This window comes from Palaemon carinicauda, chromosome 16, assembly GCF_036898095.1.
Source record: "Palaemon carinicauda isolate YSFRI2023 chromosome 16, ASM3689809v2, whole genome shotgun sequence".
In the NCBI taxonomy this organism is placed as follows: Eukaryota; Metazoa; Arthropoda; class Malacostraca; order Decapoda; family Palaemonidae; genus Palaemon; species Palaemon carinicauda.
Genome location: NC_090740.1, coordinates 30,688,032 through 30,706,217, shown reverse-complemented (window position 1 = coordinate 30,706,217; position 18,186 = coordinate 30,688,032).

Here is an 18,186-nt window from a genome sequence, read left to right as displayed (position 1 = left end):
TTCTCCTATATAGAAGAGCTGCTTACCATAGTTAAAGAATCTCTTCTACCCTTACCAAGAGGAAAGTAGCCACTGAAAAATTACAAGCTAGTAGTTAACCCCTTGGATGAAGAAGATTGGTTGGTAATCTCAGTGTTGTCAGGTGTATGAGGACAGAGGAGAATCTGTGAAGAATAGGCCAGACTATTCGGTGTATGTGTAGGCAAAGGGGAAGTGAACCGTAACCAGAGAGAAGGATCCAATGCAGAACTGTCTGGCCAGTCAAAGGACCCCATAACTCTCTACTGGTAGTATCTTAACGGATAGCTGGTGCCCTGGCCAACCTACTACCTATAAGACCTACACAGACTGTAGGGTTACCATTCAGTGAGTACTGCAGTGTACTAGGCATGCCGTTAATTCTAAGCTTTGCCGTCTCCATCCAAAGATTCAATACTTCACAGTATTATAAAAGTTTTATGCCCGCTGTGGCTAGATTTTTTAATGATCTTCCTAATAAAGCAGAAGAATTGGTTGAACTTCGGAAGTTTAAACTTGTTGCAAAAGATATCCTTTTGAACAGGTTGACATAAATCTCGTTTCATCGTCGATATATGACAAATCTATTCAAATGTTGTTACTGATCTTAGATATTCTCCATTTTTTCATTACTTCTCATACTGTATACATTTCATTTTCTATTTATCTGTTTCCCCACTCAGCTGATTTCCTGGGCTAGCCCTTGAGCTTATAACATCTTACTTTTCGAAATAGGATAGTATCTTTGATAGTTAAACTAATATTAGTGGTTTCTATAGATATTCTTGAATCAACAGATGTAAGATACGAGGGCTATATTTTCAGCCCTTCCTGTCTAAATACTATGGAAGGGAGCAAAAGTTTAAACTGGTCCCTGTAAATTATCTTTTTTTAAGCTCAATTTATCTGAAGGACTTAAGAAGTTGGCCTCACAGGGTACACATGTCATTACATGTCATTAATGTAATTCGAAATATGTTTTTGTGGATTAATATTCATCATATTTTATGTATTTATAATGAACATTTGCGGGATTTTGATAGTATGTGTACCATCCCAGGTTTATTGTCATTTTTTATCTCTTCTTACGCGAGTGGTATCATTTTCTTTAGCAGCCTTTGTACCTTTCTCAATATAGAAAACGAATGTTGGATAAATTTAGGGAGACCACAATAATTTTTACATGAAAATTGCTATTACATCCACTATAATGGACCTTGCTTGCTCTACTTCCTATAGTAACTGATGCATAAACTAAGAAGTTGAATACACGGCGGTACAATAAGTTATCTTTATTTGAATTAATGTGCCAGTAGGTTCAAGTCTTATATATATATATATATATATATATATATATATATATATATATATATATATATATATATATATATATATATATATATATATATATATATATATATATATATACATACATACATATACCAAAGGCACTTCCCCCAATTTTGGGGGGTAGCCGACAACAACAAGAAACAAAACAAAAAGGGGACCTCTACTCTCTACGTTCCTCCAGCCTAACCAGGGACTCAGCCGAGTTCAGCTGGTACTGCTAGGGTGCCACAGCCCAACCTCCCACATTTCCACCACAGATGAAGCTTCATACTGCTGAGTCCCCTACTGCTGCTACCTCCGCGGTCATCTAAGGCACCGGAGGAAGCAGCAGGGCCTACCGGAACTGCGTCACAATCGCTTGCCATTCATTCCTATTTCTAGCACGCTCTCTTGCCTCTCTCACATCTATCCTCCTATCACCCAGAGCTTTCTTCACACCATCCATCCACCCAAACCTTGGCCTTCCTCTTGTACTTCTCCCATCAACTCTTGCATTCATCACCTTCTTCAGCAGACAGCCATTTTCCATTCTCTCAACATGGCCAAACCACCTCAACACATTCATATCCACTCTAGCCGCTAACTCATTTCTTACACCCGTTCTCACCCTCACCACTTCGTTCCTAACCCTATCTACTCGAGATACATATATATATATATATATATATATATATATATATATATATATATATATATATATATATATATATATATATATACATATATAGTGAGAGTATCAGGATAATTTTAACTTCAAAGGATAATTGACTAACGTAAAGTTTATTCATGAATAATATTATTAAGATGAGAACAAAGCCTGTTGTCATTTGCTGTAGCTATTGACAAAGGAGAACAAATCAAATATCTAATTCATGATTCTAAAGTGTGTGAGCAGTTCTTCTAGGAGAAGGACATCCCAAAATCAAACATTTGTTTTCTAGTCTTGGGTAGTGCCATAGCCTCTGTACCATGGTCTTCCACTGTCTTGGCTTAGAGTTCTCTTGCTTGAGGGTACACTCAAGCACACTATTCTATCTTATTTATCTTCCTCTTGTTTTGTTAAAGTTTGTTATAGTTTATATAGGAAATATTTATTTCAATGTTGTTACTGCTCTTAGAATAATTCATTTTTCCTTTTTTCCTTTCCTCACTGGGCTATTTTCCCTGTTGGAGCCCCTGAGTTCTCTTGCTTGAGGGTGCACTCGAGCACACTATTCTATCTTATTTCTCTTCCTCTTGTTTTGTTAATTTTTTATACAGTATTTTATATACGAAATATTTATTTTAATGTTGTTACTGCTCTTAAAATATTCAGTTTTTCTTTGCTTCCTTTCCTCACTGGGCTATTTTCCCTGTTGGGGCCCCTGGGCTTATAGCATCATGCTTTTCCAACTAGGGTTGTAGCTTAGCAAATAATAATAATAATAATAATAATAATAGTATATATATATGTATATATATATATATATATATATATATATATATATATATATATATATATATATATATATATATATATATATATATATATATGTGAAGAATTTTCTTCACTCTTCTTCTTTCAATCGTATTTTTAGCTCTCTTCTACTAATACTATAGCTACCCCTTAAACATTCTCTCCTACATCTAGTTTTCTTTAACAAACATAGGGAGGACTAATCTAAACTTAAACTTGTTGACAGTGGCGCACGCCATGCTCGTGACGTCACAGCGCAGATACGCACAATAGAGGGCCTTAGTGTAACCACGGCGTATGTTGGTTCTTTTCTTAAACTACGTGGGTCCAGATTAAATTCCTAAACTGCATTTTTTATATAAATTCCAATACTGCTGAATTAATGCATCTTATATTTCTCAATACCAATTAAGGTTTGTTAATTTTAAGATGTATGCCCATCGCACCAGTCCATTGCTAATTAATCCTTTAAAATATTATTTTTAGCAAGCCAGAATAGGTAGGATTGTTGTATGTATAAACTCCCTTAGAGCAGCAAGATTTCTCTAAAATATTTAGTACAAAATCCTGCCTCCTCTGCACTCCTTGCAACAATATATTGCCCTGTCCTGAAGTCCCGATATGGCACCCCCAATGAAGTACCGTGCGCACCATGCTCCTCACCTGTCTAGAAAGGTGAAGCCAGGTGATCTCTTCGACCTTAGCGTCGAGCCCATTCAACTAGAAGCCGCCCTGGCCTACTGACCTGCCTGTGCACCTCTGGCTCACCCCCTCTCCCAAAACGTGACTCACCAAGGAGTCCTGCGTCTGCCGGCTGGAGCAGTGAAGGAGTGGAACCTGGGAACCATATTACCAGAAAAAGGATTCTTGGGGTGGGCCAGAAAAGAGTGCAAAGTGCGACCAGGTCAACAGCTATCACGGGCATAGGACTAATCTCAAAGGAGTGCAGGTACTACATCAATGGCCATAGTTATTCTCCCATTATTTAGCTTAGACTAATTTTAACTTGATAGGGAACCTGGCTAATTACAATATTCGGACTGTGTGCGGTGGGATTGTGTGTAAATATTTTTCCATTATTATTTCTTGCTTGGAGACTAACACAGTCTCTGGGTCACATGGGCCACGTGTCCGACCCCATTTCGATTTTTTATTATTGCAGACCACGTGTCTAACTAACTAATTTTCATCATTTTGAATTGCATTTTTATGATTCCATTTTGTCTTTGTTAAGATGTCCGTTTCTTTGATGTAAATTTGTGAATAAATCAATATTAGGTTAATTAAACCTTCTTAGTATTTTTGCTCCCTCATTTATTTAATGTTTAAACTGGGAATATTTGAAGAGTAAGACTATAGGTGCTAACAGCGAGAAACTTTGCATTAATATATTTGCTTCGAAGGTAAAGATCCTTATCTTTAAACTTTTAAACTACTTTACATCACTGCTCCCATTTTGGATTTTGTCTGATTACATTAACGTAAAATACCTGTCCAGCATTTCATTGGGGTAGCTGGGACGGAGCCGGAACAGAGCCTGAGAATGAGATGACTATAGACCTGACAAAGCTAGAGTAGGCCATAAATTATTGATATTTCTACTGTGGAGTACTCCGGCCTCTGGACAGTAAAATTTCCCCCTTTTGTATTTAAAGACTGATGGTTAGTGAATTGTGACAGTAAAGTATTAGCAGGGTGTCTGTGCCCCGAGAGTAAGTGCTCATATCCTCCCCTGTTGAACTTTATGTAACTGTTATAAGGAGACTTTCCCGGACTAAGTTCCCACTCAGAACATAACATTAAAAAATTCTCCACAATATATATATATATATATATATATATATATATATATATATATATATATATATATCTATATATATATGAAGTATATATATATATATATATATATATATATATACTGTATATGTTATATATTTATATATATTTGTATATATATACGCACACACACACACACACACATATATATATATATATATATATATATATATATATATATATAAGAGTTAAGACTAATGCCACGTTAATTTAAATTATAATATATATATATATATATATATATATATATATATATATATATATATATATGTGTGTGTGTGTGTGTGTGTATACAAATATATATAAATATATAACATATACAGTATATATATATATATATATATATATATATATATATATATATATATATATATATATATATATATATATATATATACTGGTATACTGCAATCCCGCAGTTCTACCACGTGTATTCCGTGGGTTGTAAATTTAGCTAGGGAAGTTATAAATTGAGATTTTTGTCTATTTTTTTACGACACACATAACACTCACGTCCATTGACTAAATGTGGGTTTTCAACCACCTTATAGCCGTCGAATTCAAGTCTGATATTATCTCTGATTCCAGAAAACCCTTCTACAATAAGAGTATTTAATCGGTCCGAAAATGACAGGCAATTATAACAGCCAAATAATGAATTATTGTCAGTCGGTTCATGAAACCTTTTCTAACCAAATAATCTTTCAGAAAGTATAGGAGACGATAACGTAACCAATCAGAAAAGCTTATTTGTAAAATAATCTATCATAATTGATTAAAAAATAAATAAAAAATAAAAAATAAAAAATCTAAGACATATTTTTCAATGTTTTTTTTCTTGACATCGTAATTTCGTTAACTTATTACTCCTAGAAATATTCTCTCTCTCTCTCTCTCTCTCTCTCTCTCTCTCTCTCTCTCTCTCTCTCTCTCTCTCTCTCTCTCTCTCTCTCTCTCTGTGTGTGTGTGTTCTTACGATAAAATTCGATAGCGGATTTCCTGTCAAGAGGTCTCCCTTATAAGGGCAATGATTAAGCAGAACTAAAAGAGTAGAAAATTGAGATGAGTTTTAGTAACTACAGTACTCTAGTTTAGTGAAACTAAAGTAAACTTGAATGAAAACTTTCAATATTTAAAATTCTATTGTGATTTACGATTTCTCTCATCATTAGGTCCCCTTCAATCCTGCAATTTATGGTGAGTTGCAGTTATTTTAAATCTTAATCAAACTCAGTGAAAAAAAAATTAACAATATTTGATAAAGAAAATACTAAGGTCTATAGTAAAATCAACTGCTGAAAGTCTTTCTTCCGTCAATCTATAGTTTCTAGTTTAACTTGCTCATTTGGCTACGGTGGCCTGGTGGTAGCGTCCTTGCCTGGTGATTGCCAGATTGGGGTTCGAGTCCCGCTCAAACTCGTTAGTTCATTTGGTCGCTGCAACCTCACTATCCTTATGAGCTAATGATGTGGGGGTGGTTTGGGGAAGCCTATAGATCTATCTGCTAAGTCATCAGCAGCCAATGCCTGGTCCTACCTTGGGTGGAGAGGGGTCTTGTGCGCTGATCATAGGTAATATGGTCAGTCTCTGAGGCATTGTCCTGCTTAATAGAGCAATGTCACTGTCTCTTGCTTCTGCCATTCATGAGTGGCCTTTAAACCTTTAACCCATTCACTACCATTGGTGCCTTGTTCAAATTTTGATAAAGGAAACTATTTTAAACTCACACAAACTTTAGAAAGTTGTTATTCAATGAAAAGGTCTTTTGTATGAGCTTTCCCATAAATAGCAACTAGCTAGGGTCTATGTATTCTTGAAAGATTTTTCTATATCAGAACTTTCATTGAATTCAGCTCTGGCACTGAAAGGGTTAACCCTTCCTCCCGTAGATCATTCACTGAAGTGGATATCCTGAATGACAAACAATTGAACTTTTAATGAGACAGGGATGATGTGGCGATACACCTTCTGAGACACCCCCATCAACACACTCCCACCCACAGCCCCCAACCCCCGCACACACCTGTCAGGTCGTGTTTTTATGTCGTTTTATACAGCATTTTTTGTTGCCGTTGATTTGGAGGTCGTTCTTTAGGACAAAGCCTTGAAGGACGCTCGAATTTATCACCGGTTCACCCTCATGAATTATCAGATATTGTAATACATTGATTTACCTTTACATTGATGCTATCAAACTTTGATGGTGCAATAGATAAGAATGTGCAGGAAAGTGATCAGGACTTTTGCTCCAATTGTGATGTCACATCGCACGAGAGTCTACCCCTCTCTTTGATTCTTCTCCTGTACTTCCCTTTATCCCTTTTCCTTATTCCTTCCCATCCCGAGTTCCTATCCTCCAGGCCATAAACTGGACTATATCCAGGGGTACTCTTCTTCTCCCCATATTCCCCACTTCCCTATCCTTATCCTGAGCTGAGCTGATATGTCAGCGTCGTTCGTTTCCGTAAAAAAAATTTGGTCTAGTTCCAGCGGGAAACCTTTTCCTATAAACAAAGTCACTTTAGCTTTGAAATATGCAACGGACAAAGATAGTCATTTCATGTACACAACTTGGCCAGCCTAAGAGAATTAAGTCAAAGAAGCAAGCCACCGTTTAAAAAGATTTTAATAAGAATGATTAAGGAAACAAGTAGTGTAAAGACTAAACATTATTTCGTTAGTCAAATTCACTTTAGCAACTGACAAAGATAATAATTTGTAGCACAAATCTTGTCCAGCCTATGAGAATTAGTATAGTGAAATAAGCCACTGTATAAAAATGGAAATGTTAGAATGATTAAATAGAGATACAAGTGTAGGGAATTCTTTATTATTTAAAATCTATTCTAACATACCTCTTTCTTACTATAGACTCAAAAGTACTAAGCACTTACATACTCCAGGCAGAGATCATGTCATTTTATTTATTCATTCCATTATCTCTGTTTATTCCTTGTGACAAAGGCACAGTGCCCAGGAAGTTTACGTCATGGGCTACTTAAAAAGATCGTAAAAATTATAGTAAGAAAATAATAATATTGAAATCAAGAACTGTCGGTGCTATTCCTGAACCCAAATTAAATGTAGACCTATTCATAGATAGGCTATATCAATTATGTTTGCAAAGCATAATGTAATGTACCGACAAGAGCTCCAAGAGTATGTTGATATATAATCCTCATGGATGCTCTGTGGGGAGGATCAACGAATAATTTCGGATTTGTGGGTGTGTGTGTGTGTGTGGGTGTGTGTGTGTGTGTGTGTGTGTGTGTTATTCTAAAGATGTAACTCTGGGAATCCTATTACCTGGAATTTTTTCATATATTTACTTCAGAGATGAAGTATTGCATTATCGCTATGTAAGGACATTGAAGCTGTAGAAATAAACTATAAGTAATTTGTTCATTACTCTTTCACTAATCTTTCCCAAGGTATGAATAGAGAATAGTTGCAAGTAGACCTTTGTGATTGTAATATATAAGTACTAGATATATTTGGTGTTACTATAGTATGACATCTACCGTAGGTTAGTATTTTGGCTCACTTCTCTCACAATTTTACATAATTTTACTACTCCTCTAATCTGGCAAGCGGTACGTCGTGCTGTGCACGCTAGTCTCATGGGAAAGTGTTTTCTATGTTATTTTAATTATTATCATCATTACCAACCAAGCTACAACCCTAGTTGGAAAAGCAAGATACTGTACTATAAACGCAAAGGCTCCAATAAGAAAAAATAGCCCAGTGAGGAGAGGAAATAAGTAAAAATATAAATGATGAGAACAAATTAACAATAAATCATTCTAAAAACAGTAACAACGTCAAAACAGATATGTCCTATATAAACTATAAAAAGACTCTTGTCAGTGCTGGTCAACATAAAAACATTTGCTCCAACTTTGAACTTTTGAAGTTCTACCGATTCAACTACCCGATTACGAAGATCATTCCACAACATGGTCACAGCAGGAATAAAACTTCTAGAATACTGTGTAGTATTGAGCCTCATGATGGAGAAGACCTGGCTATTAGAATTAACTGACTGCCTAGTATTACGAACAGGATAGAATTGTCCAGGAATATCTGAATGTAAAGGATGGTCAGAGTTATGAAAAATCTTATGCAACATGCATAATGAACTAATTGAACGACGGTGCCAAGGATTATTATCTAGATCAGGAATAAGAAATTTAATAGACCGTAAGTTTCTGTGAAACAAATTAAGATGAGAATCAGCAGCTGAAGACCAGACAGGAGAACAATACTCAAAACTAGGTAGAATGAAAGAATTAAAACACTTCTTCAGAATAGATTGATCACCGAAAATCTTAAAAGACTTTCTTAATAAGCCAATTTTTTGTGCAATTGAAGAAGACACAGACCTAATTTTTTTCTCATAAGTAAATTTGTTGTCGAGAATCACACCTAAAAATTTTAAAAAGTCATACAAATTAAAAGGAACATTATCAATACTGAGAACCGGATGTTGAGGAGCCACCGTCCTTGACCTACTTACAATCATACTTTGAGTTTTGTTAGGATTCAACTTCATACCTCATAATTTGCACCATGCACTAATTTTAGCTAAATCTCTATTAAGGGATTCACCAACCACAGATCTACATTCAGGGGAAGGAATTGATGTAAAGAGAGTAGCATCATCTGCATATGCAACAAGCTTGTTTTCTAGGCCAAACCACATGTCATGTGTATATAGTATGAAAAGTAATGGGCCAAGAACACTACCCTGTGGAACACCGGATATCACATTCCTATACTCACTATGGTGCCCATCAACAACAACTCTTTGAGATCTATTACTTAAAAAATCAATAATAGTGCTAAGAAATGACCCACCCACTCCCAACTGTTTCAGTTTGAAAACAAGGGCCTCATGATTAACACGGTTAAAGGCAGTACTAAAATCAAGGCCAATCATACGAACTTCCTGACCACAATCAAGGGATTTCTGTACAGCATTGGAAATAGTAAGAAGGGCATCACATGCTCCAAGGCCTTTACGAAAACCAAATTGCAAACTAGGGAATAGATGATTACCTTCAGTAAACCTATAAAGACGTTTTGCCAGAAGACGTTCAAAAACTTTAGATAATATGGGAGCTATGGAAATTGGGCGGTAATCAGTGGGACTTGAGCTACCACAAACACATTTACATAGAGGAGTAACATTACCAATTCTTCAACAAGTGCTAAAAGCTCCTCTTCTTGCTAACTTGCGCAAAATAACAGATAGCTTTGGAGATAAGAAATCTGCAGTCTTTATAAAAAACAAAGGAAAAATACCATTTGGGTCTACACCTCCATAAGCATCAAGGTCCATCAACAGAGCTTTAATTTCACGAGATCGAAAAGCTAAACTAGTTAATTTAGCCTCAGGAAAACAGTAGTGAGGAAGTTCAAGTTTTTCATTACTCTGTTTACTGTCAAAAACATCAGCCAAAAGGGTTGCCTTTTCCTTTGGACAGTGAGTGACTGAGCCATCTGGTTTAAGTAAAGGAGGAACTGTTGCATCTACACCAAAGAGTGCAGATTTAAGGGTAGACCACCATTTATGTTCCTGAGTTGTACCAGAAAGAGTTTCTTTTATGGTTAAATTGTACTCCTTTTCAGTTGAGGCATAAACTCTCTGAGCAAAAGCTCAAAGCTGAGTATAGTTATTCCACGTCAAATCTGATCTGTTACCCTTCCAAAGGTGATAAGCCTCCTGATTCTCCAAATAAGCACGTCTACAATCTTCATTGAACCACGGTTTGTCCTTCACTCGGTACCTTAGCACAAGAGAAGGGATACGCCTATCAATTAGGTTGACTAGATTCTCATTCAAAGGGACAATAGGATCTACACGACTATATAATTGTGACCAATTCAAGAACAAAAGATCATGCAAAACTCCATTCCAGTCTGCTTGGGATTTCATAAAAATTTCACAAGAGCATGATACATCAGGGACAGGCTGCTCAGTCTTCACTACTAATGAAATCAAGGCATGATCAGATGTCCCGACTGGAGAACCAACCTTACTAGTTATAACGCCAGGGGAGTCAGTGTATACGAGGTCCAAGCAATTACCAGACCTATGAGTAGCTTCATTTATGATTTGCTCGCAGCCTGATTCAGAGGCAAAGTCTAAAGCTCTTAAGCCATGGCGATCGGTAGGAGAGATAGAACTTAACCACTCCCTATGGTGAGCATTAAAATCACCAACAAAGACAAAAGAAGCCTTTCTATCATCTTGTATCTTTGCCATAATGGTAAGAAGACAATCGAAGATAAAATCATCCATGTTTGGATTCCGGTAGATGGAATACAAATAAAAGTTGTTATGCCTGCCACAAACTTTTATTACCTGAATCTCATGACATCCACATTGAAGCAGGACTTATGAAAAGCAGGGTACTCAGTCCTAATATACACTGCCATTCCCCTGGCCCTGGGGATGGCATCACGTTTCAACATTATTGGCTTCTTAAAACCATTTATAAGGAGCTCAGATGAGTGCCTCATATTAGAAACCAAAGTTTCTGAGCACAAAAGAATATCATACTGTCTGGACGCAACTGTAAGGTCTTGAATATTTGCATGAAGACCACGAATTTTGCAATACAGAAGACGACATTGACAAAATCTAGGACGTACTGGTCCCGGATCTCGCTCAATGTCTCCAGACAGCATAAGAATTGATAGAAATAAAAAAAGAGACATTATACTTAAAAACTAGAATAACAAGAAATATAACAAAAACAATATGCACAGAATCAATCACTAAATTGAAACTGGAGTTTGCTCAGCCTTAGCTCGCTTCACTCACGATTTCACGATATTTCACTGCTCCTCTGCTCTGACAGGTGATGCATGGATGTGCTGAGCACGCCAGCCGTGTGGGCTAGTGTTTTGGCATTATTTTAATTGTGAAAAAATAACTTATTTCAATCTAGTTTTTGCTCCTTTCCTTTTATAATAGTAAATGTTCAGTTATTTTTATCATATAAATGGTAGATATACTATAGCAGAAAATGGATGGTAGTTATCATACTATACTAGCACCAAATATTTTTATGCAATTAGACGAGATTAGAATACCCTGGAAAGGTATGATGGGTCATTTGCGACCCCTACAGCATTTTCAAAACCTGTTTTTTCCCCATAAATCATCAGCTGTCTCGAATATGGAAGTGATCGACCTGCAAGGGGTGACTAGTCTACATGCCATTGTCTGCTTTAGGACTGATTTTCGTCTAACTTCCCTCCTTCCCCGTTTTCTTACCCCCCCCCCCCCCCCAGGGGTCGACCTCGACCCTACATACCTTTATAGGGGTAAGTGATCAAACAGCAAAGTTATTACATAATTATAAATTGTCGAACAGTGTTAATACTTGTTTGGTTCTTTATAGTTGGAAAGTGTGGGTGGATGGTGTGTCTACCACTTGCATGACATTGGTTTTGGCTTAGATGCCATATATTGCCATGAGGTCCATTTTCCCTCAAATGCAAATTTCTGATTTTTTTAGGTTTTTTGCAAATTTGATTTTTTTTCTATTTATTTTGAATTTATCTTCAATAATGGCCAGCAGACAGTATTCCCTCGGCATGGATGTCATCAACACACTTCTAATGGAGTTAAAAAGAGATGTTGATGATAATATGGAGCTTGCAACCCCATTCTTCATTTCAAGTGGTAGATTGGGCTTTAAGAGTTGTTGCGGTCTGCAGCCATTTTGTTGACATACCCGAAAGGTAAGTTGGCATATCTCTATATATTCTTGTTCTGTATAGAATTCGTGATATTTTGGTAAAATTTAATGCATGAATATCATATTTTATAGGAGATACAATGATTTTCATAAGAAATTTACATTGTGAACTAGGCCGTCAAAAAATGACCTTTAGATTTCGCCCCTGTTATAACAGTAAATTACATCTTAGTGCACATTTTATTATGTATTTCTGTTCTAGGATAATATGAGTTTATTCTATAAAAAAATTAGCCTCTTCCTATTTCATTTGGGTACCCAAAAAAATTCATGAAATTTGGACAAATTTTTTTGGCCAAAAAAATTTACCCTTTTTTTCTCATTTCAGATCTTGACTTCTATGGGTCCAACTCATTTCCAGCAATTACACGCTGTTGCTTTGCCATCTAAGAAGGTGTCCCTAAAGGGATTTTTGTGTATATGTATATTTCTATTTTTTGTGAATATTTACGTCGTCTTTTTTTTTGTATACTTAAATTTTTGATATATTTCCAATAAATAGTTATTTTGTAGATGGGTATCATTTATATTTTCAGTAATTTTCAGCATTCTTTGAAGTATTTTTAGCAAGTCAAACAATACAGATTGATGCATAACTAGATTTTTCCTGAATTTTTTTCGGAGTCGGGGTCGTTCACGACCGAGTATACCCTTAAAGGGGTGTCCGAGTAGCATACCTATCCAGGGTTAAAATAAGTGATACCTCTCTCTCTCTCTCTCTCTCTCTCTCTCTCTCTCTCTCTCTCTCTCTCTCTCTCTCTCTCTCTCTCTCTCTCTCTTCAAACGGGCGGTTTGATTTTGAAATGATAAAGGATTGATAGACTATTTTGATGATTTTCTAGAATCAGGTTAATAAAGGTAATGATACAAGAAGATATTTCAGCTGGCAAGAAGGAAGTGTCCATTTAAGTGACGTATTACTTCCTGATCGGGAAGCTTATTATTATTATTATTATTATTATTATTATTATTATTATTATTCTTATTATTATTATTATTATTATCATCATCATGATTATTATGATTATTATCATTATTATTATAATTACTATTACCCTGTATTATCATCATTATTATTATTAGTAATATTATAATTATTATTATTATTATTATTATTATTACTATTATTATTATTATTATTATTATTATTATTATTATTATTAGTCGATATCATATAACAAAATCTTGGAAAAATCTCTAAAGAAATCGGGAAATATATCAATAGGTTTGCAAAACCGAGCAAGCGTTAACAAAGGAAGAGCAGATTATGGGAAGTAGGAAGATTGGGGGTGAAAGAGGGAGCCCTCCCCTCACTCACTCAGGAGGGAGAGCTGAGAGGGAGGAGGGGGTGTTAGAAACCGGATCCCCAAGGTCGCCCTGACAACCATTTCAACAAAAAATGAAATTGATGTCTTTGAAAAAAATCGTTTTGAAAAATAAAGAAGGAATCGTAATTTCGAAAAATCATCTAAAATCTCATCAAAATCCAGTTTTAAAAGTGAGAATGGCACTGGGTGAGGTCATTATGAACTAGATAATATCTCCGAGGAGAAAAGAACTAATTTGATAAATTAATTAGTGTGGGTTAAATCGTGGTAGCTTTACAAACACGACTGATGTTCTTATAACAATATTTTAACAGCTGAAATCAATTATCTATTTCTATGAGGGAGAGAGAGAGAGAGAGAGAGAGAGAGAGAGAGAGAGAGAGAGAGAGAGAGAGAGAGAGAGAGAGAGAGAGCGGAACTGATCTTTTTATGTAATGTCGTAGTCCTTTGTCCCACAGATATTTCCACGTAAGTTCATAAGTGAAACTAGATAAATTGGAAAAAGACCTCAGATATGTCAATTCATGTCTCGGGTTTGTCCAGTTTTCATCACAATGCTAGCCAGTGCGGATTGGTGATGGTGGGGGATTTTTGTGTGATTGCTCACAGCAAACCAACCTAGTATGGGCATTCCTGACTAGTACAGCTTTGATGATCATGGCGATACATAAACCTTTTCACTACGTTAAGGTATCCCCGCTCAGAAATGGAGATATATATATATATATATATATATATATATATATATATATATATATATATATATATATATATATAAATTATATATATATATATATAAATTATATATATATACATACATATATATATATATATATATATATATATATATATATACATACATACATACATATATATATATATATATATATATATATATATATATATATATATATATATATATATATATATATATATATATATATATATATATATATATATATATATATATATATATATTACATTTATATATATATATTACATATGTATATACATATTTGTGTATACATATATATATATATATATATATATATATATATATATATATATATATATATATATATATATATGGTGTATTTACCCAAAGGTTTTCTTGGCTAGTTAATCTGTCTTGCCATTTTTTTTATCTTTTTATTTACGGGTATTTAATACGTTCAACTATATTCACAGATATAAATATGATATTTAAAGAAATTAATAATTGTGCTTTTAAGATTTTGACAATACCTAATTTCCTTCCAATGCCTTGTTTGACTTTTCAAACTTTGACCGAGAAAATGCTATTGTCTTCCTTTTCTTCTTTCATTACTGAGGACGGAAAGTACCTCACAAGTTCAGACATTTCTTCCTGAATCCTGAGTTCGTAGGCCACGCGCCGGCAAGGCCTCAGCTACCTCGTAGTTTTTCTTTGACCTCGGAACTTATTTTACAAGCTGTAGCATAAATCGCCTAGAAACTTCTTGACCTTGGAAGTTGAATATAGCAGTTAATCTCGGCAATAATATAGTCTCAACAAGTGGTGCAAGGCAAATGATTTCAGTTACAAGTTATAAATTGTGAAATACAATGCACAATTACAATATTCTTTGAATATTCAACTTTTTCATTTGTCTTCCGTTAGTTTGATTCATGACTTTGGCGTTCTCGAGAAGGTGTGGTACATTCTGCAAGTAAAGTGACTATACTAAATTTTTTTCAATATGGCGCATTTGTACTGACTTGCAGCGGTGCACTTTTAGCTCGGAAAAGTTTCCTGATCGCTGATTCGGTTGGACAAGATAATTCTAAGCGATCAGATAGCAGGAAACTTTTCCGGGCTAAAAGGGCACCCCTGCGAGTCTGTGCAAATCTGCCTCACTAAAAAGAATTGACTATAGGTGTTGCACACGTTGAGAAGGATCATGACACTTGATTCAGTTTGTATTTGCTCGTTATTCAAAACGGTTTCGACTAATTAATTGATGATCGCCATAAATACAATTGCTCTTCATTCCGCTGTTTCTTGTATAAATCTAAGATATTTCTATTTACAATAAATGTATTAATTATTGTATGTTGTTTAAACGCAACACATATTTTATTACTTTGTAAGGAAAAAAATTAGCTATTTCCCCAGATAATTATGGCTTATTACTTTAATTTATCATATTTTCTTGATAATTCCATACTCTCTCTCTCTCTCTCTCTCTCTCTCTCTCTCGAGAGAGAGAGAGAGAGAGAGAGAGAGAGAGAGAGAGAGAGAGAGAGACCCGGAATAGGACGCATGCAAAGTAAGCATTTACGAACCAGCCTGACAAAATCCGTCAAAACAGATATTGTCATGACATGAGAGAGAGAGAGAGAGAGAGAGAGAGAGAGAGAGAGAGAGAGAGAGAGAGAGAGAGAGAGGGTGGATTGAAGACCAAAAAGGTTTTGTAATGATGAAGTCCTTAGCATTTTCTCTCAGTGTTGTAGGATATAGGTATAAGCATCATGAAATTGTTGTGGAGAATTTTTATGACTATTTGCCGCCTGGAATTATGGTGCCTCAAGATAGCTTATACTTGAGAAAATCTTGCACAGTATATGTATAAGCTTCTCCAGGCATACACAAATTATTATCAGTGATGAATTGTATTACTGTATCGTTGATGATACACTGAGATCCAGTAAAACCAAAATTGACGTAAATAATAAATTACCCGCTATTTACTAATTTCAATTTCGGCAGACGATAAAATCTAGTGTAATTTATGAATGAGACGTTGTAAAGCCTTATTGGTGGTAATGTAGTAAAACGAAATTCTGAAGATAGACCCACTCTATTATCTGTTTGATCATTCCTTCATTATTATTATTATTATTATTATTATTATTATTATTATTATTATTATTATTATTATTATTATTATTATTATTATTTGCTAAGCTACAAGCCTAGTTGGAAAAGCAGGATGCTATAAGCCCAAGGGCCCCAACAGGGAAAATGACAGAGTAAGGAAAGGAAACAAGGGAAAAGTAAATATTTTAAGAACAGCAACAACACTAAAATAAATACTTCCAATATAAACTATAAAAACTTTAACAAAACAATTGGAAGAGAAATTGGATAGAATAGTGTGCATAAAATAATTGCAAATAATTATCCTGATCCCATCAAAATCCCACTAAAATTATCGTTAATGAAGAATATTGAAATGAAACTAAGTGATTTGAGCGACCTCTGACGACCAATGGGGCGGAAGTTTGCTACAGCTAAGTGTTTGGTATTTGGAATGAGGTCGGGCACAGCTTGGAGTCCTGCATGAGATTGCAAGAAAAGTACCCGAAATAAGGAAGCTATTTTTCGTATTTGCTATTAAAGCTCATTTTCAACTGCCTTGGCGGTTGCAAGCAGAATTGTCGTTTCGACGCAGAGATAAATAATGTAGAATTTCTCAACGCCTATGATAGTTATGGGAAGAAAAGTAAAGAAACAACTTAGTTATTTTTCAATAAAAATTCTAATTATATATGGAAAGTCTATTTTAATGCTGTATCTTTCATAAGATATATTACTTTAATTGTTCATTACTTCTCTTATAGTTTATTTATTTCCTTATTTCTTTTCCTCACTGGGCTATTTTCCCTGCTGGAGCCCTTGGGCTTATAGCAGCCTGCTTCTCCGACTAGGGTTGTAAGTTAGCTGATAATAATAATAATAATAATAATAATAATAATAATAATATAGCTTATATATTAGATTCCTGTTCCTAAGCTCAAAATTGATTTCTCTAATTATATAATCCCTTTAGCCTTTATGCAGCCAAAGACATTGCATGCAAAAAAACAGCTTTATTTAAAATAGCGTACAAAATATTCCAGGTCAAGGAGGAATATTGTAAAATATTTGGGAAGAAACTAAGGTTCATAATCTCCAGAACCTAAAATAAAAATCCCGAGAAAAGACAGGAGCAGCGGCCGTAAGCAACTAAAATTTTAAATGTTAATTCGTTCGTTCTTTTTAAAGCGCCTTGCCTATAGCGAGACACGAGCTCTTGCACTAAGAGAGGTTAAATCATGACCAAAATAGATATTATTATTATTATTATTATTATTATTATTATTATTATTAGCTAAGCTACAACCCTGGTTGGAAAAGCAAGATGCTATAAGCCCCTGGGGAAAAATAGCCCAGTGAGGAAAGAAAATAAGGAAATCAATAAACGATATAAGAACTAATGAAAAATTAAAATAAAATATTTTTAAAACATTAACAACAACAAAACAGATATTTGATACATAAACCATAAAAGGACTTATGAAAGCCAGTTCAACATAAAAACATTTGCTGTGAGTTTGAACTTTTGAAGGTCTACTGATTCAACTACCCAATTAGGAAGATCATTCCACAACTTGGTCACAGCTGGAATAAAACTTCTAGAGTACT